Below are 6000 nucleotides of genomic sequence, written 5' to 3'. Positions count from 1 at the left end.
GGGGGAAGCGGGCAGCTCAGACTGTTTTTAGACTGACTTGGAATCTGGCCAGAGCTCAATGCCCGGTTCAAAGCGTTCCCTCCTGAGTGGACATTATAAGACCTGCAGCGAAGAATAAAACAGAACGGCTTGCAAACATTCCCCTTGTAGGCGCACAGCTGTGGTTTTGTACAACAGGCCAGTGCTATTGCTCCTGTCTCCCCTGAGAGGGGAGCACGAATACCCAACCACTCCCAAAGCCCCTCCCTGCCAGCATCCCTGAGATGCCCGGGCAGCCAAGATGAGGCCCAGCAGTCCATGAGACTCCCAGTGTGTAAACCCAAGAGCAGGTGTGCACGTGCGTGCATACACACACACACACACACACACACACGCACACACACAGCAACCTGGCTCTTTCCCATAGCACCCATGCATCTGGAAGGCAACACAATCACTCGGCCAACACAGGCAGGACAGAGTAAGGGCCTTGAGGGTCCAGAGAATTCTTAGCCTCGCTCTGGCTCCAGCCTGCCTGGCAATTTGCTTTCCAGCGACTGCCTTTAAGCCTCCCTTTGAGGAGACTTATTTGCAGGGTGAAAGAAAGCCTAGAGAGAAGAAAAACCTTTGGAGATACCCGCCTGGGGAACAATTTTGCCTCTGAGAGCAAGTTGGTATTTGGGGTTAATCCCTCTGTGGAAACACTGGGTTGAAAGCCCAGAGGAGGTCAGGGGTCTGATTACGGCTTCTGTTTACATATAAACTTCCTGGTCCTAGGAGATAATCAGAGGGGTGGGGGAAGGGAGCAGGGAAAAAAGGAAAGAAAGGAGAATTTTTTTAATTAAATGGCCTTCCCTCTTAAAAATAAAGTCAACAAAATAAGGAGGAGCTTGTGGAATCAAGGTTTGATTTGAATGTCTATGTACAAATATTTCTTTTACATTTTTAAGTCATGATTTACATAATGGAATTGAAGCATCTTCTGAAACAAAACTTGAAATACTGATACAGGTTGATATGCATAGGTATATTTTTTTAAAAAGATAAACAATAGGAAAGAAACTTCAGTCAGTTATCTTCTGAGAATCAGAGGGACGCATAGACAATGAAACTAGTCAATGTGCTCGGTTGTCTTGGATTTTTTGAGATTGGGTTCTGGTTTGATTCTTGTTTAGCTTGGCCAGAGAAAAATCATCATGAAGACTCTACAACAGGCAAATGAGCTGAAAATTATGGTACGAAGGACAATTTGAAACTACCATAAACATAAACATATAAGAAAAGTCTAAATGACAGTATTAAAGCCAAATAAACCCATACTTTCAAAAGAATCAAGAGGAAAAAATACTTCTTCCACATCCTCTAAAGAAGGCAAAGCAAAGCTATACAGCTGAGGAGGGGCGGAAAAAAGCACAAAATGGTTATTTAAAGGGACAGTTAATCTTTAAGATTTAGAGCTTGAGCAACTTTTTAGTAGATGAAATTTAAAAGGCAAAATAGTTTCTTTTTTGTTTATTTGGAGAGAGAGAGAGACAGGGAGTTAAGAGTCTGTCCCGGATATACTTAAGAACATTAAACAAAATATCCGTGAAGAAAATGTGGCAACTCTATTGCCTGGGACATTTAAAACCAGAGAAGACTTGGGTGTGTAGGATTTACATCCAAAACAGTCTATAATAAAAAAGAGATCCGAAATACTTGATCACTAGTTTCCTTTTGTGTTTTTCACTGGTGATTTTTTGAGGCTTTTGCAAATATTAAAGATAATTCTCACCATATACTTATGTCAAATAAAAAGAAAGCATTTCTTCCATGAATCTTCTTTCCACTTTGAGTTTCCAACTGAAGAATTTTGGAAAGCCAACCAGTGACATTTTGACAGTTAATTTACCAACAGAAGTACTTTTTAAAAAGTGAACAACAGTTGAAGTCAAATTCAATAGGCTATTACTTACGCCTTCGAAATTTTTTTTTTAATTTGTAATTCTCTTATTTTTCTCAATGAATTCTGTGATCTCCCTAAATCTACTTGGTTTCTTGCCTGCTTGGCCTTTTTCTTTTTCTTTTCTTTTCTTTTCTTTTTTTTTTTTTTCTTTTTTCTTTTCTTTTCTTTGCTTTTTTTTTTGAGATGGAGTTTCACTCTTGTTGCCCAGGCTGGAGTGCAATGGCACAATCTCGGCTCACTGCAACCTCTGCCTCCTGGGTTCAAGCAATTCTCCTGCTTCTGCCTCCCGAGTAGCTGGGATTATAGGCGCCCGCCACCATGCCCAGTTAATTTTTGTGTTTTTAGTGTAGACAGGGTTTCATCATGTTGCCCAGGCTGGTCTTGAACTCCTGACCTCAGGTGATCCACCTGCCTCGGCCTCCCAAAGTGCTGGGATTACAGGTGTGAGCCACCACGCCCAGCTGGCCTTTTTCCTCTTTTATTTCTCTCATGAGGATGGTTTCCTGATATTTTACAACACAAATCCCTTCGGAGCATCTAACAGCAGAAGGTGGCTGTTTCAGTAGCAGGAATAAGAAGAGACGAGAGAACAAAGAGAAAGAATGACACAGACAAACAACTCAGCAACAGGCCTCCAAAAGTTCACACACTGAGGAGGCCCAGAAAAGCTGTGACTGAGACATTGTGAAGAGATACCTACCGCAAAAGGTTTGTGGGTCTTAGGGGCAACCCCTTGCAGAATTATTTTTGAAAAGGTGAGGCATTTCGCCAGGCTGAGTATGGTGGCTGAATAAAGGGGAAAGAATCTGGGACCCAGTGGCAAATATCAGAGGTTGTCAGAGAGCAAGTGGTGAGTCAAAGGGTGACATCAGACTATGTTATGGGCAGGGGCAGAATTTAACAATGAGCTGCCGTCTGGGCTTCAAAATGCCAAGTGGCGGGACCCGAGGTCTGCGGTGACTATGGCCAGGATCATAGAATGGATGCCCCAAACCAGGACCCTTTGGGGAGAAAAAAGAGGGAGTTGATTATAATTATACTGGCGCAACCTGTGTGAGCTCGGACTGCCCTAGGCAAGTCCAGACATTGCTGACCCTCATCCTGAACCACCCGCCTACCCCCAAAGTCTAGGAGACCAAGCTTGGCTGCCCTCAGCATCTCCTCCAGACCAGGCTGGGCCCTTAGCTGTGCTTCCTCTTCCCCAGGGGAGGAACCTCTGCCAAGGCCAGAAGTGGAGGAAGTTCCGTGGTCAAATGGGTGTGGGAAATGGACTATTCCACTCTTACCCCTTCTTGCAGATTCCTAATATATATCGTAAATTAAAGATGCTGAGAAGACCTGAAGTAAGTTAAACTGCTGAGCATTGTGGAGCCTCCGATTTCCCCAAAGGTGCTGGACACGAGGAGATCTTTTTCTGCTGAACATCTAGGACATACAGGCAGAAACTGCTTTAAACCTTTGGAGGCAAAGTCCAGAGGGAAGGTCTGGGATGACAGGTCAGGTCTTGGTCTCTCGGAGGTAGAAGCCTGCAGAGTACACGGGAGCTTCTAGCATCCCTCAGGATGGCACCAGCAGATGTTCAGCTGGGTGAAGTAATATAGGAACCTACCAAGGCATAGCCTAAAACCCTGCAGAAACACGTCTGAAGTCATCCCACGCCATGAACAGGAAACCTTGGTGTTCACAGAAACATAGGCAGGCCTCCCTGCTCCACTGACGCATCCCATCAGATGGGATGGGATCCACGCCATCCCATCACACAAGGATGGTTATAAGGACTGCATTTGACATCCAGAAATGGTAAGCCTGACCTGAACTCAGGCTAAGACACAGAGAACCTGTTTCCCTCTAAGCATTTCATCCACCAGTGACCTGAGGCCACACTTCATATATCCTGCCATTTCTCTGGTATGTCTGTCCCGAGGGGAATGCTCCAGACTGTCTGGGCGATAAAACTGCAGTCAAGTCCTCTCTAAACAACAGGTCCTGATAAGGGCGGTGATGAGTGAACACAAAGACCAGGAGTCAAGGCAGAGGTTGTCTGGGCTCCAGGTGAAACCCACGTCACAGGCTGTGGCAGGGCAGTACCGACAGGCACTCCATGAGACAGACGCAGCTGGTTTCATAGACACAGTTCTCAACCGGATTATTGCAAAATTGTCTGAGTGCATTTCCTTGTGACTGGCCTACTGCTATTTCTGTTTGTTCTCCATGTTGCAGCGTGAAGGATTTTTCTAAAACACACACTCATGCAGGTCTTTCAGAGCATCTCACAATGAGATGACGAATCCATCAGTGGGCAGGGAAGCCCTACATAAAGGTCATGGTGAAGTGAGGGGTTTGTAGAGATCAACGATTTTCATCAACAAAGTCCACACTTCTGCACATGACTCCCAAGGCTCCTTATGAGAGACACGACTTCCCAATCACTCCTCCTCTCTCTGCTCCCACCCCCTCTACTACATCCACTTACCCCCAGCTGCTCTTTGATCTCTAAACATAGCGTTATTCTTATAATCCCTTCTTTTCCCAACAGTGTTCCTTGGCCCATAATAGCCTTGTCTCCCTAGCAAAGTCTAACTCCTGTCTTTAAGACCCCCCTGAGATTTCACTGTCTTAGCCAAGAAGACTTCACCACCACCTCTGCCCCTCCTCCACATAAGCCGAATCCAAGCCTTGGTGGGCCGACATCACTTTCCTTGACTCTGAGCACCTGAATGCAAGAAGCTGTGGGATTGATTTCTTTGTCCTCCATGCCTTTCAGGTAGTCACTGCTAATGTGAAGGCGTGGACTAATACACAGAACCTTGTAGGATGGCATGCAAGATTCAGACAGTTTTCCTCAGGCGTTAGCATTTTAAGTTTAAAATAAGAGGAACCAGAAAAATGACTTCGTGTTGGAATCTGAAAAGAATGATCAGGCCGGACGCAGTGGCTCATGCCAGCACTTTGGGAGGCTGAGGCGGGTGGATCACCTGAGGTCAGGACTTCGAGACTAGCCTGGCCAACATGGTGAAACCTTGTCTCCACTAAAAATACAAAAATTAGCCGGGCGTGATGGCGGGCACCTGTAATCCCAGCTGCGCAGGAGGCTGAGGCAGGAGAATTACTTGAACCCAGGAGGCGGAGGTTGCAGTGAGTCAAGATCATGCTATTGTACTCTAGCCTGGAAAACAAGAGCAAAACTCCATCTCAAAAAAAAGAATGATCAAAATGCGTAAAATGTGGAAATGGACCAGGGCTTTACAATCATGTTTGAGAAAAACAATGCTTGTTGGAATGTATCATCCTGTCAACTCATTTCCCAAAAGAACTTGGGAAATTAAAAGAACTAAGACACTTCAAAGGGACCTAAAGCCCACTTCCCTCAATATCCATAATCCACATGAGCCCGTCAGGGAGAAGGTGTAAACACTGGGATGGGCAGGTACCGTCAGCTCCAAGAGTAGAGATTTCTAAGAAGGAGGAAATATGGGAAACGGGAAGAGGCAAGGACTGAAGTAAGAAAAAGAAAATCAAGAATGACTGCATCTAGGAAGTAAGAAGAAGACCCGAAGACTTAGCGATAGTCTTGGTTACTTACTCAGAGCTGCAAGTAACCGCGATGTCCGTGTCAGGAAGGAAGGACCCAGTCCAAGGAAGTGCATATGGTCCAAAGAGCTAGGATACGAAAGTAGGAGGCAGGGAGGCAGCTCTCTTCAGGATGTAAAGCTGAATAAGCAACCCTGTATGTTTGCAGTTCCCTGGTTAATTTCCAGCCATAAAAATATGCCCCAAGATTTATAAAAATATCCCTAAAACATTCCACATGTTTCTCAAGGCAGAGGGTAATTGTTATGAACAAATCCACACAAACTCTTGTGCCAAGAGCAACAAATTGAGGATAAGGAAGGAATAGGAAACATGAAAAAGAGGGCTGGTCAGAAACCAAAATGAATGACAGATGTGGGCCATCCTGCCCTCCCAGCAAAAGCAGAGGGCACCTTACAGCACCTCGAAGGCTTGTTGCTGTGGGGAAAGATCCAGCACAGCCGTCCTAAGGGGTATTTCCACGGTGGAGGATGCTCTGGCAGTGC

This window comes from Macaca fascicularis, chromosome 2 (assembly GCF_037993035.2).
Source record: "Macaca fascicularis isolate 582-1 chromosome 2, T2T-MFA8v1.1".
Classification (NCBI taxonomy): domain Eukaryota; kingdom Metazoa; phylum Chordata; class Mammalia; order Primates; family Cercopithecidae; genus Macaca; species Macaca fascicularis.
This window is presented reverse-complemented; position numbering follows the sequence as displayed.